Source organism: Polyodon spathula, chromosome 5 (assembly GCF_017654505.1).
Source record: "Polyodon spathula isolate WHYD16114869_AA chromosome 5, ASM1765450v1, whole genome shotgun sequence".
Lineage (NCBI taxonomy): Eukaryota > Metazoa > Chordata > Actinopteri > Acipenseriformes > Polyodontidae > Polyodon > Polyodon spathula.
Genome location: NC_054538.1, coordinates 79026882 through 79050491, shown reverse-complemented (window position 1 = coordinate 79050491; position 23610 = coordinate 79026882). Strand labels below are relative to the sequence as shown.

At 45.5% G+C, this 23610-nt stretch overlaps 1 pseudogene; it reads right to left on the bottom strand.

Moving 5' to 3' along the window:
- Positions 1–3668: 3668 nt before the first annotated feature.
- The window catches only part of LOC121316459, a 98488-nt pseudogene continuing 78546 nt past the window's right edge, over positions 3669–23610 (bottom strand).

The window sequence follows — 23610 nt, the reverse complement described above, 5'->3', positions numbered from 1 at the left end:
TTGCTTTATCAGCTGAGTTGTCTGGTATGCTATACACTGCAGACAGTCACAGTTCAACCCAGGTGGAGCAAATCCCTCAAAGCAGTAACAGCAATCGTATGGTTTGTAAATAGCGCAGACTGAAAGAGTGCTGCTGTAATGCCGTGAATCTCCAGCAGGTGGCTTCAGAACACAACAGCAAGTCAAAAATGTTAACGGAATATTAAGGCATGGAGGAAACAAAACATGTAAAGCTCTGCAATAAAACAAAAAAGAAATGACATTTTTTTTACTGTAAGGCTGTAAGTACATACACAAGAGTCAGAGTAAATGCACTGCCCCGTCATATGAGCAGCGTGCGTCGTTACCATACGTGCCTGCAGTGTTACCATTTGTAGAATCTTGATATGTCACGTGTCACTGCACTTCACAAATATACTGAATAAATCATTCAACAGGGTTAACTGTTAGTCTGTTCAACATGATGTGTGGTTGGATAGTGGAGCTGGTTAGTGCAGGGTGGCTGGGTAGTGGAGCTGGTTAATGCAGGGTGGTTGGATAGTGGAGCTGGTTAATGCAGGGTGGCTGGATAGTGGAGCTGGTTAATGCAGGGTGGCTGGATAGTGGAGCTGGTTAATGCAGGGTGGTTGGATAGTGGAGCTGGTTAATGCAGGGTGGCTGGGTAGTGGAGCTGGTTAATGCAGGGTGGCTGGGTAGTGGAGCTGGTTAATGCAGGGTGGTTGGGTAGTGGAGCTGGTTAATGCAGGGTGGTTGGGTAGTGGAGCTGGTTAATGCAGGGTGGCTGGGTAGTGGAGCTGGTTAATGCAGGGTGGTTGGGTAGTGGAGCTGGTTAATGCAGGGTGGTTGGATAGTGGAGCTGGTTAATGCAGGGTGGCTGGGTAGTGGAGCTGGTTAATGCAGGGGAGCTGGCTGGGTAGTGGAGCTGGTTAATGCAGGGTGGTTGGGTAGTGGAGCTGGTTAATGCAGGGTGGCTGGGTAGTGGAGCTGGTTAATGCAGGGTGGCTGGGTAGTGGAGCTGGTTAATGCAGGGTGGCTGGGTAGTGGAGCTGGTTAATGCAGGGTGGCTGGGTAGTGGAGCTGGTTAATGCAGGGTGGCTGGGTAGTGGAGCTGGTTAATGCAGGGTGGCTGGGTAGTGGAGCTGGTTAATGCAGGGTGGCTGGGTAGTGGAGCTGGTTAATGCAGGGTGGCTGGGTAGTGGAGCTGGTTAATGCAGGGTGGCTGGATAGTGGAGCTGGTTAATGCAGGGTGGCTGGGTAGTGGAGCTGGTTAATGCAGGGTGGCTGGGTAGTGGAGCTGGTTAATGCAGGGTGGCTGGGTAGTGGAGCTGGTTAATGCAGGGTGGTTGGATATTGGAGCTGGTTAATGAAGTCAGGCTGGATAGTGGAGCTGGTTAATACAGGGCAGCTGGATATTGGAGCTGGTTAATGAAGTCAGGCTGGATAGTGCAGCTGATTAATGCAGGATGGCTGGACAGTGCAGCTGGTTAATGAAGTCAGGCTGGATAGTGGAGCTGGTTAATACAGGGCAGCTGGATAATGGAGCTGGTTAATGAAGACAGGCTGGATAGTGGAGCTGGTTAATACAGGGCAGCTGGATAATGGAGCTGGTTAATGAAGTCAGGCTGGATAGTGGAGCTGGTTAATACAGGGCAGCTGGATAATGGAGCTGGTTAATGAAGTCAGGCTGGATAGTGGAGCTGGTTAATACAGGGCAGCTGGATAATGGAGCTGGTTAATGAAGTCAGGCTGGATAGTGGAGCTGGTTAATCCAGGGCAGCTGGATAATGGAGCTGGTTAATGAAGTCAGGCTGGATAGTGGAGCTGGTTAATACAGGGCAGCTGGATAATGGAGCTGGTCAATGAAGACAGGCTGGATAGTGGAGCTGGTTAATACAGGGCAGCTGGATAATGGAGCTGGTTAATGCTGGGTGGCTTACAATTCAGACAGGTTGGATCTGGTCATCCACATTATCAGTTTCCTCCTTGTGATACCCGAGTCACTCTCAAATGTATTTTAAGAAGACATTGTTTGAACAAGCAGCGCTCAACTGATTATGTACCTTGCAGCACCACAGATAAAAACAAGAAAGAAACATTGTGATTCAGTATTTAAAAATCACTGTTCGGTTCATTATGCAGTTCACAGGTCACCATGTTGAGAATAAAAGTATTAAAATAGACCAAGCATCAATGTGTCATTTTAACAGTGTAATTGGCTGTCATTTTAAAACCATTAAACACAAGGCAAGAATGAATAGTGGCCCAGAGCTGCCACAAGCATCAAACCCCAGCTCTAATGTACTGAGGCACTGAAAAGTCATGTCTGAATTCAAAACGCACTTCAAGCCTAAAACAGCAGCTAAAGTACAGGTTCCTATTATTAAAATGGATCTGAACATTTCTCTGCTGGGAGTACCGTCAATCAGGACTCTATATTTAAACTCCAGGCTGCTGCTTACTCGTTTCCCCCAACCTTTTCATCTCCCCTCCTGAATGCACTGCAGTTGACTGCAAGATGACAATCTGACCTGCTCTCATTTCCCACTAAAACCCAGTATGCACTGGAAACAATTGTTTTAAACAAAGTGCATTTCATTTTGCAAACTGATATGTGATCTCTATGAACCGTGTGCTGATGCTGAGAACATGCTTCTTGTTGAAAATAAACAAATAAATTGTTTAGACGGAGGGGAAGGGTGTGTCAGGGGCAGGGCTGTGCGATTCACTGTTGATACAGTCTAGTCCCCTTGTCAGTGAGATGAGGCTAGAAGCTCTACAGCACTGAATGCAGACGAGCCCGGCTCTTTTGCATAGTGCTTAAGACACTTGCTTGCAATGTGTGAGGTCAGCATACTAACATATAAACATTCTCACAGTAAAACAAACCTCAGATGATGAAATTGTGTGTAATATTGGGGGAAATTAAACTCTAAAATGAGTTTTTTTGGGGGAAAAAAATATATATCTTGAGCACTTTCCATACAATCAGCAACGTCTGGCTTCTTTGGCACCAATCCCTACTCTTTCAAACAAACAACTCCATTCTGTTTATAGGGAATATGTCTGAATTGCTTTGTTTCCATAACAAAAAATAAATAAAAAAAAATAAAAAAACTAAAAATCAAGCAGAGCCAAAGCAAGAAGAATCTCTCAGCAAACAGTGCTGCCTTAATGGTCCCAGATCCACTGTGAGCACCGCAGCGCATCACAATGAAAGCACACTTTGAAGACTGCCTTTACTTTGTATCTCAGATAAATGAGATGTTCTGTTCTCTCTTGAATCCACTTTGTTCTTGTATCCATTGATTCTCACAAGCACCTCCAAGCTTGTGTGTCCGATCCAGCAATGTTGGGGATCATTGCTCCTGCTTTAATATCCCTGGAAAGACTCGATTCCAGCCCTACAAGGCAACATGAGTCTTTTTAGCCAGCTGCGCCAGCCTTTGTTTCTTCTTTTTGGTAAAGCAACTGGTCAGAGTTCTTGATGTGGCACAGAAAAAAAAAGACACCAAACATAAAATTAACAAGAATGACAAAAGGAAAATCAAAACAGGAAAAACAATAAAAGGCATAATAAAAAATAAATAAATTAAAAAACAATTTGAAAGAATGTGGGACCAGATATTTTTATTGCAAACAAAATCAAAAACAAAAAGAAAGTAAAAAAAAAAAAACACAACCTAATAAAGAGAAGACAGGGAAATGGTTCAGAGCGTGATCAGACGGAGTGCGATGCAAGCTAGGAGTTTAAAAAGCTCTTGCACTCTGCCTTAATGGCGGCACAGTTAATGGGAACAAAGGGCTGGCGCGCCGCCTGGCGAAGCCGCAGCAGGTCCCGGCACATGTGGCGTGCCAGCTTGGTGATGCGCGTGGCCTGCAGCAGGAAGGTTTGCCGTGTCTTCGTGGACGACCTGGGGCTGCCGCTGTTGCGGATGGGGATGGAGAACGTAGACTGGTGCTGCCCGTGCCCTCGGGACCGCACCTCCTGATACAAACAGAAAGAGACGCACAGATGTTAGATTCAAGATTCAAGGTAGTGCAAGCTTACCACGGGTTAGATCTGCAACTGTGAGGCTTATGAAAACACTGAGCTTATGCTCATTAGATCCAAATCCATCTCACACCAAACCAAGTCTGGCAGACCACCAAGTTCAAACGTCACAATAACAAACAACGCAGCTGGGGGGGGATCATTTACCAAAATGAGGGATAACATTTGTGAAAAAATACTAAACATTTACAGGGCACCCGAATTGCTGTTTGAACATTTTGAAAAATAGTGTTCGAGATTATTCTGGATGTGTTTCTCTCCTCTGATTATACACAGAATATGAATTCCAAAGGGCGCATAATCATTCCGGGTGTGTTTCTCTCTGATTATACACAGAATATGAATTCTAAAGGGTGCATGACCATTCCGGGTGTGTTTCTCTCTGATTATATACAGAATTTGAATTTTAGGGCACATACACAATGAAAATGTACAGGATTCTCAGTCGCACAGATCTACTCTAGCTTGTGAAAAGCTTTTTAAAACATAAAATCGTGTACCGTGGGTGCTGGTCTGGGCGCTGGCTTCTCTTCTCCTCCTCCTCCTCTCCTTGGCTCGGCATCTTGAGACCCCCATACTTCTTCCAGTACACCCAGCAGGAAAGGCACAGCCGGCACTGCAGGCTGGGGGGTCCCCACGAGTACCACTGCGGAGACTGCAGGGCTCGGGAGGGAACGGAAGAGATCTGTGCAGTTAGTGAGACAGGCATTTCTACCAAAAACACATGATGCAAAACACACACACACACAAATGCCTGAAAACAGGAGGACACAAATGTACAGATCTAAAGGGGGATTGTCTCACATGTGCTGTAAAAAAGCTGCTCTAATTTCAAGCAATTTGTAAACTCAGCTCTTTTGAGAAACAAAAAAAAAAAAAAACGAACACAGAACTGCCCTCATGGGCTTGCATGCCCTCGTTCACAATGACCGCAGCTGAACCCCACACACAGATCAGCAGTTCAGACTAACAGGGGTTGTTTTAATGAAAAGAAGGTTAAACAGAGAGCAGAACTGCCGTGATTTTCACCTGGCCAGTAATGCAGAGGTTACTGATGGAACATGACGACCGTGAGCACCAGCAGCACACAGCATGGTCCTGAATTCACCAGACACAACAAGAGGGCATTTCATACAAGTTGCTGCCACATGGATTCGCACACAAGAGCCTGAACTCCACACACAGTACAATCAACACCATTCGTGCAGCACGTTAACCTCATCTCTGCGTGCAAGACTTTTCATGAGGAGGCCATTAAAAGCATAATGGTTTAACCCATTGCGGTCCTATGTTGGAACAGGACCAGCATTACAATTTTTCCTTTCCTGTCCAACATCATCAAAACAGTGTCAATTATAGGTCCCTAGTCATTTTTTCTCTGGAAAAAGCCGAGAAAAGCTTTCAATGGCAGAGAGTCCGGAAAAAAAAAAAAAAAAAAAAAACAGCAGGAGGATCTGAGCAATACGCACAGTCCCTTCACCACAGAGATAACACAGACACAAACAAACGAGAGCTGTTTCCACACCCAGCGCTCACAGAATATCACAGACACAACACAGACACAAACAAGAGAGCTGCTTCCGCATCCAGCACTCACAGAATATCACAGACACAACACGGAAACGAACAAACAAGAGAGCTGCTTCCACACCCAGCACTCACAGAAAATCATAGACACAACACAGACACAAACAAGAGAGCAGCTTCCACACCCAGCACTCACAGAATATCATAGACACAACACAGACACAAACAAACAAGAGAGCTGCTTCCACATCCAGCACTCACAGAATATCAGACAAAACACAGACACAAACAAACAAGACAGCTGCTTCCACACCCAGCACTCACAGAATATCACAGACACAAACAAACAAGAGAGCTGCTTCCACATCCAGCACTCACAGAATATCACAGACACAACACAGACACAAAGAAACAAGACAGCTGCTTCCACACCCAGCACTCACAGAATATCACAGACACAAACAAACAAGAGAGCTGCTTCCACACCCAGCACTCACAGAATATCACAGACACAACACAGACACAAACAAAAAAGAGAGCTGCTTCCACACCCAGCACTCACAGAATATCACAGACACAAACAAACAAGAGAGCTGCTTCCACACCCAGCACTCACAGAATATCACAGACACAACACAGACACAAACAAACAAGACAGCTGCTTCCACACCCAGCACTCACAGAATATCACAGACACAACACAGACACAAACAAACAAGACAGCTGCTTCCACACCCAGCACTCACAGAATATCACAGACACAACAGACACAACACAGAACAAACAAACAAGACAGCTGCTTCCACACCCAGCACTCACAGAATATCACAGACACAACACAGACACAAACAAACAAGAGAGCTGCTTCCACACCCAGCACTCCAGCACTCACAGAATATCACAGACACAACACAGACACAAACAAACAAGACAGCTGCTTCCACACCCAGCACTCACAGAATATCACAGACACAACACAGACACAAACAAACAAGACAGCTGCTTCCACATCCAGCACTCACAGAATATCACAGACACAACACAGACACAAACAAGAGAGCTGCTTCCACACCCAGCACTCACAGAATATCACAGACACAACACAGACACAAACAAACAAGACAGCTGCTTCCACACCCAGCACTCACAGAATATCACAGACACAAGACAAAACAAACAAGACAGCTGCTTCCACACCCAGCACTCACAGAATATCACAGACACAACACAGACACAAACAAACAAGAGAGCTGCTTCCACACCCAGCACTCACAGAATATCACAGACACAACACAGACACAAACAAACAAGAGAGCTGCTTCCACACCCAGCACTCACAGAATATCACAGACACAACACAGACACAAACAAACAAGACAGCTGCTTCCACACCCAGCACTCACAGAATATCACAGACACAGACACAACACAGACACAAACAAAGAATATCAAGAGAGCTGCTTCCACATCCAGCACTCACAGAATATCACAGACACAACACAGACACAAACAAACAAGACAGCTGCTTCCACACCCAGCACTCACAGAATATCATAGACACAACACAGACACAAACAAACAAGAGAGCTGCTTCCACATCCAGCACTCACAGAATATCACAGACACAACACAGACACAAACAAACAAGAGAGCTGCTTCCACATCCAGCACTCACAGAATATCACAGACACAACACAGACACAAACAAACAAGAGAGCTGCTTCCACACCCAGCACTCACAGAATATCACAGACACAACACAGACACAAACAAACAAGACAGCTGCTTCCACATCCAGCACTCACAGAATATCACAGACACAAACAAACAAGACAGCTGCTTCCACACCCAGCACTCACAGAATATCACAGACACAACACAGACACAAACAAACAAAACAGCTGCTTCCACACCCAGCACTCACAGAATATCACAGACACAAACAAACAAACAAACAGCTGCTTCCACACCCAGCACTCACAGAATATCACAGACACAACACAGACACAAACAAACAAGACAGCTGCTTCCACACCCAGCACTCACAGAATATCATAGACACAACACAGACACAAACAAACAAGACAGCTGCTTCCACATCCAGCACTCACAGAATATCACAGACACAACACAGACACAAACAAACAAGACAGCTGCTTCCACACCCAGCACTCACAGAATATCACAGACACAAACAAACAAGACAGCTGCTTCCACACCCAGCACTCACAGAATATCACAGACACAACACAGACACAAACAAACAAGAGAGCTGCTTCCACACCCAGCACTCACAGAATATCACAGACACAACACAGACACAAACAAACAAGATAGCTGCTTCCACACCCAGCACTCACAGAATATCACAGACACAACACAGACACAAACAAACAAGATAGCTGCTTCCACACCCAGCACTCAAAGAATATCACAGACACAACACAGACACAAACAAACAAGACAGCTGCTTCCACATCCAGCACTCACAGAATATCACAGACACAACACAGACACAAACAAACAAGACAGCTGCTTCCACACCCAGCACTCACAGAATATCATAGACACAACACAGACACAAACAAACAATGCTTCCACATCCAGCACTCACAGAATATCACAGACACAAACAAACAAGAGAGCTGCTTCCACACCCAGCACTCACAGAATATCACAGACACAACACAGACACAAACAAACAAGAGAGCTGCTTCCACACCCAGCACTCACAGAATATCACAGACACAACACAGACACAAACAAACAAGACAGCTGCTTCCACACCCAGCACTCACAGAATATCACAGACACAACACAGACACAAACAAACAAGACAGCTGCTTCCACACCCAGCACTCACAGAATATCACAGACACAAACAAACAAGACAGCTGCTTCCACACCCAGCACTCACAGAATATCACAGACACAACACAGACACAAACAAACAAGAGAGCTGCTTCCACACCCAGCACTCACAGAATATCACAGACACAAACAAACAAGAGAGCTGCTTCCACATCCAGCACTCACAGAATATCACAGACACAAACAAACAAAACAGCTGCTTCCACACCCAGCACTCACAGAATATCATAGACACAACACAGACACAAACAAACAAGACAGCTGCTTCCACACCCAGCACTCACAGAATATCACAGACACAACACAGACACAAACAAACAAGAGAGCTGCTTCCACACCCAGCACTCACAGAATATCATAGACACAACACAGACACAAACAAACAAGAGAGCTGCTTCCACATCCAGCACTCACAAGAATATCACAGACACAACACAGACACAAACAAACAAGATAGCTGCTTCCACACCCAGCACTCACAGAATATCACAGACACAACACAGACACAAACAAACAAGAGAGCTGCTTCCACACCCAGCACTCACAGAATATCACAGACACAACACAGACACAAACAAACAAGACAGCTGCTTCCACACCCAGCACTCACAGAATATCACAGACACAACACAACACAAACAAACAAGAGAGCTGCTTCCACACCCAGCACTCACAGAATATCACAGACACAACACAAACAAAACAGCTGCTTCCACACCCAGCACTCACAGAATATCACAGACACAACACAGACACAAACAAACAAACAAGACAGCTGTTTCCACACCCAGCACTCACAGAATATCACAGACACTACACAGACACAAACAAGACAGCTGCTTCCACACCCAGCACTCACAGAATATCACAGACACAACACAGACACAAACAAACAAGAGAGCTGCTTCCACACCCAGCACTCACAGAATATCACAGACACAACACAGACACAAACAAACAAGACAGCTGCTTCCACACCCAGCACTCACAGAATATCACAGACACAACACAGACACAAACAAACAAGACAGCTGCTTCCACACCCAGCACTCACAGAATATCACAGACACAACACAGACACAAACAAACAAGACAGCTGCTTCCACACCCAGCACTCACAGACACAACACAGACACAAACAAACAAGACAGCTGCTTCCACATCCAGCACTCACAGAATATCACAGACACAACACAGACACAAACAAACAAGAGAGCTGCTTCCACACCCAGCACTCACAGAATATCACAGACACAACACAGACACAAACAAGAGAGCTGCTTCCACACCCAGCACTCACAGAATATCACAGACACAACACAGACACAAACAAACAAGACAGCTGCTTCCACACCCAGCACTCACAGAATATCACAGACACAACACAGACACAAACAAACAAGACAGCTGCTTCCACACCCAGCACTCACAGAATATCACAGACACAACACAGACACAAACAAACAAGACAGCTGCTTCCACACCCAGCACTCACAGAATATCACAGACACAACACAGACACAAACAAACAAAACAGCTGCTTCCACACCCAGCAGACACAACACAGACACAAACAAACAAGATAGCTGCTTCCACACCCAGCACTCACAGAATATCACAGACACAACACAGACACAAACAAACAAGAAAGCTGCTTCCACACCCAGCACTCACAGAATATCACAGACACAAACAAACAAGAGAGCTGCTTCCACATCCAGCACTCACAGAATATCACAGACACAAACAAACAAGAGAGCTGCTTCCACACCCAGCACTCACAGAATATCACAGACACAACACAGACACAAACAAGAGAGCTGCTTCCACACCCAGCACTCACAGAATATCATAGACACAACACAGACACAAACAAACAAGACAGCTGCTTCCACACCCAGCACTCACAGAATATCACAGACACAAACAAACAAGACAGCTGCTTCCACACCCAGCACTCACAGAATATCACAGACACAACACAGACACAAACAAACAAGACAGCTGCTTCCACACCCAGCACTCACAGAATATCACAGACACAACACAGACACAAACAAACAAGACAGCTGCTTCCACACCCAGCACTCACAGAATATCACAGACACAACACAGACACAAACAAACAAGACAGCTGCTTCCACACCCAGCACTCACAGAATATCACAGACACAACACAGACACAAACAACCCAGTTAAAGAATATCAGACACAACACAGACACAAACAAACAAGAGAGCTGCTTCCACACCCAGCACTCACAGAATATCACAGACACAAACAGACAAGAGAGCTGCTTCCGCACCCAGCACTCACAGAATATCACAGACACAACACAGACACAAACAAACAAGACAGCTGCTTCCACACCCAGCACTCACAGAATATCATAGACACAACACAGACACAAACAAACAAGACAGCTGCTTCCACACCCAGCACTCACAGAATATCACAGACACAACACAGACACAAACAAACAAGACAGCTGCTTCCACACCCAGCACTCACAGAATATCACAGACACAACACAGACACAAACAAACAAGACAGCTGCTTCCACACCCAGCACTCACAGAATATCACAGACACAAACAAACAAGACAGCTGCTTCCACACCCAGCACTCACAGAATATCACAGACACAACACAGACACAAACAAACAAGACAGCTGCTTCCACACCCAGCACTCACAGAATATCACAGACACAACACAGACACAAACAAACAAGAGAGCTGCTTCCACACCCAGCACTCACAGAATATCACAGACACAACACAGACACAAACAAACAAGACAGCTGCTTCCACACCCAGCACTCACAGAATATCACAGACACAACACAGACACAAACAAACAAGACAGCTGCTTCCACACCCAGCACTCACAGAATATCATAGACACAACACAGACACAAACAAACAAGACAGCTGCTTCCACATCCAGCACTCACAGAATATCACAGACACAAACAAACAAACAAGACAGCTGCTTCCACACCCAGCACTCACAGAATATCACAGACACAACACAGACACAAACAAACAAGACAGCTGCTTCCACACCCAGCACTCACAGAATATCACAGACACAACACAGACACAAACAAACAAGACAGCTGCTTCCACACCCAGCACTCACAGAATATCACAGACACAACACAGACACAAACAAACAAGACAGCTGCTTCCACACCCAGCACTCACAGAATATCACAGACACAACACAGACACAAACAAACAAAGAATTAATGTCTGTGTTGTGTGTTGTTGTCGTCGGAGAACGAGGTGTGTCGACAGAGAGTGTGCTTCCACACCTATCACAACACAGACACAAACAAACAAGACAGCTGCTTCCACATCCAGCACTCACAGAATATCACAGACACAACACAGACACAAACAAACAAGACAGCTGCTTCCACACCCAGCACTCACAGAATATCACAGACACAACACAGACACAAACAAACAAGACAGCTGCTTCCACACCCAGCACTCACAGAATATCACAGACACAAACAGACAGCTGCTTCCGCATCCAGCACTCACAGAATATCACAGACACAACACAGACACAAACAAACAAGACAGCTGCTTCCACACCCAGCACTCACAGAATATCACAGACACAAACAAACAAGAGAGCTGCTTCCACATCCAGCACTCACAGAATATCAGACACAACACAGGCACAAACAAACAAGAGAAAGCACTCGGAGAAAATCGCAGACATTTGCCAAGCTTTTTGAGATGTTATCGTAATAAAAGAATGACTTAGACAGCAATACTGAGGAGTTTGGTGATAAATCGAGTGATCAGGAGATGATTTATCAGTATGTACGACTATGAAGAGTGCCTTTTAAACCTGTTTTACTGTGAATAAAATTACTTTTAAACAATGCGTATAAAATAAACAGCTTGTGTGAAAATAAATTAGACCTGACACGCCTGACAGGCACTGAATAAATGGACCGCAAAGGGTTAAATATGCTCATCAACACATTGTAGATTTCATTTTTCAACATGTGATTAATTCTCTCCAATGGGATGATGTAAGCCAGAAGAAACAGCTTTTGGTTTTGATCCTATGCACTGCAGGGATGGGAATAAGACTCACTGCATAGCAGTTTGATCCACTCCTGGTTTCACTGCACGTTTAAGATGACTCACCTGAGCTTGTTACCTACACTGTGCTACACCAGCTCATATTAAACCCCGGAATGCAGTAGGAGTCTCATTTCTACCCTGCGCAGGCTGGAGCTTTGCAGCTCGGTCCAGATACTCACAGAAGTAGCTCTCACAGGCCCGGCCCGGCCCGGAATTCAGGGACAGGGCCCCCCCGGCGCCGGCTGCACCGTTCATCGCCAGCGGTTTCCCATTGCTCATTGAGATCTGATGGGGGTTGGGCTTGTTACTGGAGGTGAAAGAAACACAGATATAGACACACAAAACAAAAAGCTCAGAGACCTCCCTCGCTGTTAATTACAACATGCTGGTAAAGCAATGCACTGGGCACGGTACTAATCAAGTTATTTATTTCTGAGAATAAACCTCTGTGGGACCAGCTAATTAAATTGGGTTGAGGAGCAACATATGCAAACAAAAGTTTGACTAAAGACATTGAAATTGAAAAGCACAGCCTGAGCAAATATGATGATGACAGTAATCTGACTTAACCAAGGAAAATAAGTGGTTCTGGCAGTCAGTAATAATGAAATAAAAGCAGGATTGCCTACAGCAGCATGTCCAGTTACAGTGTGTAAACGCCTGTGTTCACTACAGCAGCCCTCCTCTGTGCAAGAGCCCTGGAAACACAACACAGACTTACTAGGTCGGGATGTAAACTTGTTTCAGCTTGATCTCAGCCTCTGAAGCCTTAAGGCATTTCTAATTAAAATAAAAAAAATTAAAATAAAAAAAATAAAAATATATATATATATATATATATATATATATATATATATATATATATATATATATATATATATATAAATATGTATATATTTATATGGCACACCCACTCATTTTGAATATACTGGACCTCATGTCTATATATTAAATGTAACGCAATAAAAAAAATCTGCACTCAATATTATCCTCTCCAGATAACAGGCATCCTGTCATCACGTGTAACTGGTGCACAAAAAAAAAAGAGGGTGCTTTCCATCTTTTAAATCTGCTAGATAAATGAGTGCTGACTTTTTGCGGATTTCCTGACTGATGCAGAGTCTATGCAACACTCTGAGAAGCAATAGATAAAGTACACAAGGTATCTGATGCTACATTTCATAAAGGCTTGACACTGGCTTCAGCAGCCAAACTTTAGCACCCTCCCCGCCAAACACTAAAATAAATACAATAATTAAAACACACAACATAAAATAGTTTATTCTGATACGAGACTATAGTACCGTGATGTTTGATACAGGATGCACTGGTGTTTTGTCGGGGCAGTGAAAGATTAACGCTTAAGTATTGAACTAGTGTACAGACACCCATGAAGAGCTCCACTGAATGGAGCTGCAGATCAGAGACCGGCTGTCCCAGTGAGCAGCATTCCTGGGGTAAGGAGAGCTGGTAAACGGGGCTGACCAGCCAGCCTGGAAGTGCTCGGACTCCCTCTCTCTCTCACCTGCTGCACGTACCGGTCAGTGGTCTACCACCTGTAGTAATATTCAATGATGCTAGTAAGGGATTTCCAAGGAAGCTGCACCGAGGAGACAAGACGGTGCATTAAATAAATGCAAAAAAAAGGAGACAATGTACAGTCTCATTCATTTAAAAAGAACAAAAGAAATGATTTTGTTGTTTTGAAGTTTGCAGTTAGCCACGTGGTGCTGCAGCCACTAAATACAAACTTTTGATTCCAGGGCACTGCTGTAGTTGGTATGATGCTGTATTAAGTCCCTGCTTTTGATTACAGGACACTGCTGTAGTGGGTATGATGCTGTATTAAGACCCTGCTTTTGATTCCAGGGCACTGCTATACGATACTGTACTGGTGTGCCGCAGATCTACAGCCCGGCCGGCCAGCACTCACAAAATCTTGCCGGATATCATTGAAGTCCTTGCCGTATTTCTCGAGCGCCTCCTCGAAGGGGTTTGCCTCGGAAGCGGACCACTCCTCCATCTCGTCCCGGCACAGCACCGGCCCGCCCTGAGGCACCAGGATGCTGATCACGGTCTTCAGGTCGTAGTCCAGCCGGTGCAGGGTGTCCATCGCGTGGAACTGGAGGGGAAGAAACACAGTCAACTCAACCTCGCTAAGGATTTAAAACACACACTCTTACAGAGAGCCCTCAAGCATGGAATCACCCTAGAGGAATAACCACAAGCAACCTTCAAAACGGATCAGAATCTGACCCCCAGAGGAATAACCACAAGCAACCTTCAAAACGGATCAGAATCTGACCCCCAGAGGAATAACCACAAACAACCTTCAAAACGGATCAGAATCTGACCCCCAGAGGAATAACCACAAACAACCTTCAAAACGGATCAGAATCTGACCCCCGAGGAATAACCACAAACAACCTTCAAAACGGATCAGAATCTGACCCCCAGAGGAATAACCACAAACAACTTTCAAAATGGATCAGAATCTGACCCCCAGAGGAATAACCACAAACAACTTTCAAAACGGGTCTGAGTCTAACCCCCAGAGGAATAATCACGAACACGAAAGGAATGCTCTCTTTGAATTGAAAGGGTAGCTTAAGGCCAGAGGATCACATATTTCTATCACATTATTTTAATATCAAGAGAAGTAGAAAAGTAAATTGCACACAGGAGATTAAACAGGCAGTATTCAGAGACAATGCCGATGAGAAAGCATCTGCCATAAAATAAAAGATTATGAAAGGAAACTCTGTGCAGGATTACAGAACAAGCTTTAATAGGAATTGCAGCGCATCCTGCTCCCCCAGCAAAGATCTGACAGAAAGACCGCTTCATTCCAGAACACAGACCTCTGAGGCAGTGCACACGGCACTGAACAATCAGCACATACTCCAAGGAGGAGTGGATTACATGTTTAAATCCCCAATCCTGTATTAATGACAATGCCCAATGTTTCCAAGACACTCCAGCTGTTTGATATGGTGCTGTCACTCTCGTAACACCTGTAGATGGCTTTGTGCCTTATTTCATTGCAAGACTTAATACAGTGTATCCCTTAATTGATTGGAGCAGCAAATCCTACAGCACTGTGGCAATGGACAGCATCCTAAAGAACTGTGGTGAGAATCCTAAGTCACCGTGGCACTGGTGAGAATCCTACAACACTGTGGCACTGGTGAGAAACCAGAAGCACTGTGGTGAGAATCCTAAAGCACTGTGGCACTGGTGAGAATCCTACAGCACTGTGGTGAGAATCCTACAGCACTGGTGAGAATCCTAAAGCACTGTGGCACTGGTGAGAATCCTACAGCACCGTGGCACTGGTGAGAATCCTAAAGCACTGTGGCACTGGTGAGAATCCTACAGCACTGTGGCACTGGTGAGAATCCTACAGCACCGTGGCACTGGTGAGAATCCTAAAGCACTGTGGTGAGAATCCTAAAGCACTGTGGCACTGGTGAGAATCCTACAGCACTGTGGCACTGGTGAGAATCCTAAAGCACTGTGGCACTGGTGAGAATCCTACAGCACTGTTTCACTGGTGAGAATCCTACAGCACTGTGGCACTGGTGAGAAAAGCACTGTGGCACTGAAATAGGAGAATCCTAAAGCACCGTGGCACTGGTGAGAATCCTACAGCACTCTGGTGAGAATCCTACAGCATTTTGGCACTGTGAGAATCCTACAGCACTGTTTTGGGCGAGAATCCTACAGCACTGTGGCACTGGTGAGAATCCTAAAGCAGTGGCACTGGTGAGAATCCTACAACGGCATGGCAGACGTCAGGATTAGTGACCAACTGAGGATGTCGGTGACAACCAGTGACCACTCTTTAGGATGCTCAATCCACCTACCAATCTTAGGATCGTGACAACGTGACCACTGGCGATGTCGAAAAAGTGACCACTCTTAGGAGCTGTGTCGTGACAAAGTGACCACTCTTAGGATGTGATTTCGTGAACCACTTTAGGGATTTCGTGACACCGCGACCACTTTGGGATGGCGTGACACCGGACCAGAATTTTAAAGCACTGTTTCACTGGTGAGAATCCTACAAGTTGACCAACTTAGGATGTCGTGACATGAGTGACCACTCTTAGGATGAACACTGACAAAGTGACACACTCGTAGGATGCGTGACACACTCTTAGGTGAGAAGACACCTCTAAGCATGTCGGACAAAGTTGAAACTCCTTTAAAGGATGTCGTGAGCATGGGGATTCGTCGGACACTCTCTAGGATTGTCGTGACCCGATAGAATGTTTTGCGTGAATTATCACAAGTTGCGGTGAGAATCCTACAGCACTGTTTCACTGGTGAGAATCCTACAGCACTGTTTCACTGGTGAGAATCCTACAGCACTGTGTCACTGGTGAGAATCCTAAAGCACTGTAGACTGTTTTTTTTTTTTTTTTACTGCATCTGAACAGTTACTGCAGCTGCAGCCAAGAGAGATCCTAGAGCACTCTATGTTTCCATTTCAATGAAGCTCACTTCGTGCACGATCGCCCTGCTTTGCCTTCAAGCTGGTGCTGTAATGAGCCTGTCCAATTACAATTAGCATGCCCGCTGCTGGAGATGGACACGTTGCAGAGACACTGTAACTGTGTAATAATTACACTGGAGTGAAACATGGAGCACTTCCACACCGTAAGCAGGCAGGTTTTATGTCCTTTGCGGGAGGAGATGGTGTCATAGGGTTAAGCACTTACAGGAATTTAAAATAAATAAATACAAGTGTAAATGTCTTTACAGTAGCTAGGATTAAAAAAAGGACACCAGCACGCTGAGGTCCAGTTCATTTATTAACTGCTGTATTGATTTACCCCCTGAATCCAAGTCAGACCCCTAAAATGTGAAAAGACCAACTCAAAACCTGTTGCCTGTATCATTGATATGACCAAAAATTAAAACATTGTAGCAGGGAAACGGTAAATTCCACACTGTACCTTTAATGAAACTTGACACAAAATCGTAGAACACAGCTGTGTATCAAATATAATACGCAAGCCATATTGTGTTTGAGGTAAATCTCAAGGTCGGGTCTGCAACAAATTTAGCATGCAGTGTTAATATACCCATCTGAAGCCAGTATCTCAAATGCTTTACGATACAAGGCTGTGGAAGCTTATGTAAAATTACTGCCAGAAAACAGTATTACATTTCCTGTACGATACCCACGATCAGATGTGACCTAGATAATCCCATCCTAAAGGATGTGTACTGAATATGAAGCCAGTATCTCAAAAGAGTTTCATCTTCATCACCCGGAAACCACAACATCACATGACCACGACACAGCAGTCAATGCATCAACGTCACTGAGTTCCGGTAGATTGTGATGGGACGGCTTTTGAGATAGGAGCCGCTTAGTGTCAGCTTTCTAAAAACACAGAGTTCTGCCACAGGGTGAGGATAGCTTCGTCAGATTGAGTATTCAGGTTAACAGGCGTAAAGGAGAAGTATTGAGAAGGTTTATCAATAGCAGGCTCTCTTACCAGCGTGATGTCTCTGAACTAGGGGGTAAAGGAGAAGTATTGAGAAGGTTTATTAATAGCAGGCTCTCTTACCAGCGTGATGTCTCTGAACTAGGGGGTAAAGGAGAAGTATTGAGAAGGTTTATTAATAGCAGGCTCTCTTACCAGCGTGATGTCTCTGAACTAGGGGGTAAAGGAGAAGTATTGAGAAGGTTTATTAATAGCAGGCTCTCTTACCAGTGTGATGTCTCTGAACTAGGGGGTAAAGGAGAAGTACTGAGAAGTTTATTAATAGCAGGCTCTCTTACCAGCGTGATGTCTCTGAACTAGGGGGTAAAGGAGAAGTATTGAGAAGGTTTATTAATAGCAGGCTCTCTTACCAGCGTGATGTCTCTGAACTAGGGGGTAAAGGAGAAGTACTGAGATGGTTTATTAATAGCAGGCTCTCTTACCAGCGTGATGTCTCTGAACTAGGGGGTAAAGGAGAAGTACTGAGAAGGTTTATTAATAGCAGGCTCTCTTACCAGCGTGATGTCTCTGAACTAGGGGGTAAAGGAGAAGTATTGAGAAGGTTTATTAATAGCAGGCTCTCTTACCAGCGTGATGTCTCTGAACTAGGGGGTAAAGGAGAAGTATTGAGAAGGTTTATTAATAGCAGGCTCTCTTACCAGCGTGATGTCTCTGAACTAGGGGGTAAAGGAGAAGTATTGAGAAGGTTTATCAATAGCAGGCTCTCTTACCAGCGTGATGTCTCTGAACTAGGGGGTAAAGGAGAAGTATTGAGAAGGTTTATTAATAGCAGGCTCTCTTACCAGCGTGATGTCTCTGAACTAGGGGGTAAAGGAGAAGTATTGAGAAGGTTTATTAATAGCAGGCTCTCTTACCAGCGTGATGTCTCTGAACTAGGGGGTAAAGGAGAAGTATTGAGAAGGTTTATTAATAGCAGGCTCTCTTACCAGCGTGATGTCTCTGAACTAGGGGGTAAAGGAGAAGTATTGAGAAGGTTTATTAATAGCAGGCTCTCTTACCAGCGTGATGTCTCTGAACTAGGGGGTAAAGGAGAAGTATTGAGAAGGTTTATTAATAGCAGGCTCTCTTACCAGCGTGATGTCTCTGAACTAGGGGGTAAAGGAGAAGTATTGAGAAGGTTTATTAATAGCAGGCTCTCTTACCAGCGTGATGTCTCTGAACTAGGGGGTAAAGGAGAAGTATTGAGAAGGTTTATTAATAGCAGGCTCTCTTACCAGCGTGATGTCTCTGAACTAGGGGGTAAAGGAGAAGTATTGAGAAGGTTTATTAATAGCAGGCTCTCTTACCAGCGTGATGTCTCTGAACTAGGGGGTAAAGGAGAAGTATTGAGAAGGTTTATTAATAGCAGGCTCTCTTACCAGCGTGATGTCTCTGAACTAGGGGGTAAAGGAGAAGTATTGAGAAGGTTTATTAATAGCAGGCTCTCTTACCAGCGTGATGTCTCTGAACTAGGGGGTAAAGGAGAAGTATTGAGAAGGTTTATTAATAGCAGGCTCTCTTACCAGCGTGATGTCTCTGAACTAGGGGGTAAAGGAGAAGTATTGAGAAGGTTTATCAATAGCAGGCTCTCTTACCAGCGTGATGTCTCTGGACTAGGGGGTAAAGGAGAAGTATTGAGAAGGTTTATTAATAGCAGGCTCTCTTACCAGCGTGATGTCTCTGAACTAGGGGGTAAAGGAGAAGTATTGAGAAGGTTTATTAATAGCAGGCTCTCTTACCAGCGTGATGTCTCTGAACTAGGGGGTAAAGGAGAAGTATTGAGAAGGTTTATTAATAGCAGGCTCTCTTACCAGCGTGATGTCTCTGAACTAGGGGGTAAAGGAGAAGTACTGAGATGTTTATTAATAGCAGGCTCTCTTACCAGCGTGATGTCTCTGAACTAGGGGGTAAAGGAGAAGTATTGAGAAGGTTTATTAATAGCAGGCTCTCTTACCAGCGTGATGTCTCTGAACTAGGGGGTAAAGGAGAAGTATTGAGAAGGTTTATCAATAGCAGGCTCTCTTACCAGCGTGATGTCTCTGGATGCTGCAGCGGCGCTCATATGTAAACTGGGCTGCCTCACAGAGCTGCTGCAGTCAAGGGCTCGGGCGAACGTCCCCACCGCTCTGAACAGGACAGAGAACACAGGTCAGCACAGCACGCTGAACAGGGCAGAAGAGTCAACACAGCACGCTGAACAGGGCAGAAGAGTCAGCACAGCACGCTGAACAGGGCAGAAGAGTCAGCACAGCACGCTGAACAGGACAGAAGAGTCAGCACAACAGCGCTGAACAGGACAGAAGAGTCAGCACAACAGCGCTGAACAGGACAGAAGAGTCAGCACAGCACGCTGAACAGGACAGAAGAGTCAGCACAACAGCGCTGAACAGGACAGAAGAGTCAGCACAGCACGCTGAACAGGACAGAAGAGTCAGCACAACAGCGCTGAACAGGACAGAAGAGTCAGCACAGCAGCGCTGAACAGGACAGAAGAGTCAGCACAACAGCGCTGAACAGGACAGAAGAGTCAGCACAGCACGCTGAACAGGACAGAAGAGTCAGCACAACAGCGCTGAACAGGACAGAAGAGTCAGCACAGCACGCTGAACAGGACAGAAGAGTCAGCACAGCACGCTGAACAGGACAGAAGAGTCAGCACAGCACGCTGAACAGGACAGAAGAGTCAGCACAACAGCGCTGAACAGGACAGAAGAGTCAGCACAACAGCGCTGAACAGGACAGAAGAGTCAGCACAACAGCGCTGAACAGGACAGAAGAGTCAGCACAACAGCGCTGAACAGGACAGAAGAGTCAGCACAACAGCGCTGAACAGGACAGAAGAGTCAGCACAACAGCGCTGAACAGGACAGAAGAGTCAGCACAACAGCGCTGAACAGGACAGAAGAGTCAGCACAACAGCGCTGAACAGGACAGAAGAGTCAGCACAACAGCGCTGAACAGGACAGAAGAGTCAGCACACAGGCCCCTGGGGTCCAACCAACATCTAGAACTGCCAATTACAAAATGCCCAAGAAAAAAAATGCATTGAGGCACAATCAATTGGAAGCGCTGACAGAACAGACATTTTGATGAATGTATTGCTGCCTTGCTATACGAGACATGAATGTGCTTTTTGTTTGACAAAGTGAAAAGGATATTCTGTAGCCCCAATAGAAACCAAAAAGCTTAAGGCTTTGCTAAAGACCTCTCCTCAAAACATTTTTATTTCTAATTGTATTTAGCTTTTAAATGTTTACTCCATGAATCCCTACCCCCACGCTGCGCCCCAGGCATTAAGCAGACAATGCACTGCCGCCTCACACCCCCCACAAGTTTCTTTGTGAATGTTACTGTCTAACTGCTGGGGTGGATTCAATTTTTCTTCTTTCTTCTGTTTAAATCAAGACTATTTCCTCTCTCTCTCTCTCTCTCTCTCCCTCTCCCTCTCTCTCTCTCTCTCTCTCTCTCTCTCTCTCTCTCTCTCTCTCTCTCTCTCTCTCTCTCTCTCTCTCTCTCTCTCTCTCTCTCTCTCTCTCTCTCTCTCTCTCTCTCTCTCTCTCTCTCTCTCTCCCTCTCCCTCTCTCTCTCTCTCAAATAGCAACAGCTTTTTCTTTTTTTCTTTCACCCACCCCAGCAATTGTTATTGGTTAACGTTGCATGAATAATTAGCAGTTACCTGTTGAATTGGACTTGGAGTTTGGGTAAAGAAATATACTGTGTACTGTTGCTGCAAATCAAAAATCTAGCAAACGTGCTAGATTAAAAAAGCACCCTTAATGAGTATGAGAGATTCTAGTGTCTGCCAAGTACTGCTACTTACAGCAGCTGAGAGAAGGACACATCATCTCACTCTCTCTCTCTCTCTCTCTAATATTTAAAATATGCATATTGTGAGCACCTTGCAATTTTCAATCCACTCTGAATAAATCTCTCCTCGCTATCTTCATTATTAGGAATACAGAGACTGACCTGACCCAGTAAATAAGAGGCAGAGATATTCTGTGACAGTCTCCATGGCTACAGGTTAGGTTCAGAAGGAGAGAGAGTCACTGCCTGGCTGTACAGTAGATACAGGTTGGGTTCAGAAGGAGAGAGAGACACTGCCTGGCTGTACAGTAGATACAGGTTGGGTTCAGAAGGAGAGAGAGACACTGCCTGGCTGTACAGTAGATACAGGTTGGGTTCAGAAGAGAGAGAGAGACACTGCCTGGCTGTACAGTAGATACAGGTTGGGTTCAGAAGGAGAGAGAGACACTGCCTGGCTGTACAGTAGATACAGGTTGGGTTCAGAAGGAGAGAGAGACACTGCCTGGCTGTACAGTAGATACAGGTTGGGTTCAGAAGGAGAGAGAGACACTGCCTGGCTGTACAGTAGATACAGGTTGGGTTCAGAAGGAGAGAGAGACACTGCCTGGCTGTACAGTAGATACAGGTTGGGTTCAGAAGGAGAGAGAGACACTGCCTGGCTGTACAGTAGATACAGGTTGGGTTCAGAAGGAGAGAGAGACACTGCCTGGCTGTACAGTAGATACAGGTTGGGTTCAGAAGGAGAGAGACACTGCCTGGCTGTACAGTAGATACAGGTTGGGTTCAGAAGGAGAGAGTCACTGCCTGGCTGTACAGTAGATACAGGTTGGGTTCAGAAGGAGAGAGAGTCACTGCCTGGCTGTACAGTAGATACAGGTTGGGTTCAGAAGGAGAGAGGTGCACTGCCTGGCTGTACAGTAGATACAGGTTGGGTTCAGAAGGAGAGAGAGACACTGCCTGGCTGTACAGTAGATACAGGTTGGGTTCAGAAGGAGAGAGAGACACTGCCTGGCTGTACAGTAGATACAGGTTGGGTTCAGAAGGAGAGAGAGACACTGCCTGGCTGTACAGTAGATACAGGTTGGGTTCAGAAGGAGAGAGAGACACTGCCTGGCTGTACAGTAGATACAGGTTGGGTTCAGAAGGAGAGAGAGACACTGCCTGGCTGTACAGTAGATACAGGTTGGGTTCAGAAGGAGAGAGAGACACTGCCTGGCTGTACAGTAGATACAGGTTGGGTTCAGAAGGAGAGAGGCGCACTGCCTGGCTGTACAGTAGATACAGGTTGGGTTCAGAAGGAGAGAGAGACACTGCCTGGCTGTACAGTAGATACAGGTTGGGTTCAGAAGGAGAGAGAGACACTGCCTGGCTGTACAGTAGATACAGGTTGGGTTCAGAAGGAGAGAGAGACACTGCCTGGCTGTACAGTAGATACAGGTTGGGTTCAGAAGGAGAGAGAGACACTGCCTGGCTGTACAGTAGATACAGGTTGGGTTCAGAAGGAGAGAGAGACACTGCCTGGCTGTACAGTAGATACAGGTTGGGTTCAGAAGGAGAGAGAGACACTGCCTGGCTGTACAGTAGATACAGGTTGGGTTCAGAAGGAGAGAGAGACACTGCCTGGCTGTACAGTAGATACAGGTTGGGTTCAGAAGGAGAGAGAGACACTGCCTGGCTGTACAGTAGATACAGGTTGGGTTCAGAAGGAGAGAGAGACACTGCCTGGCTGTACAGTAGATACAGGT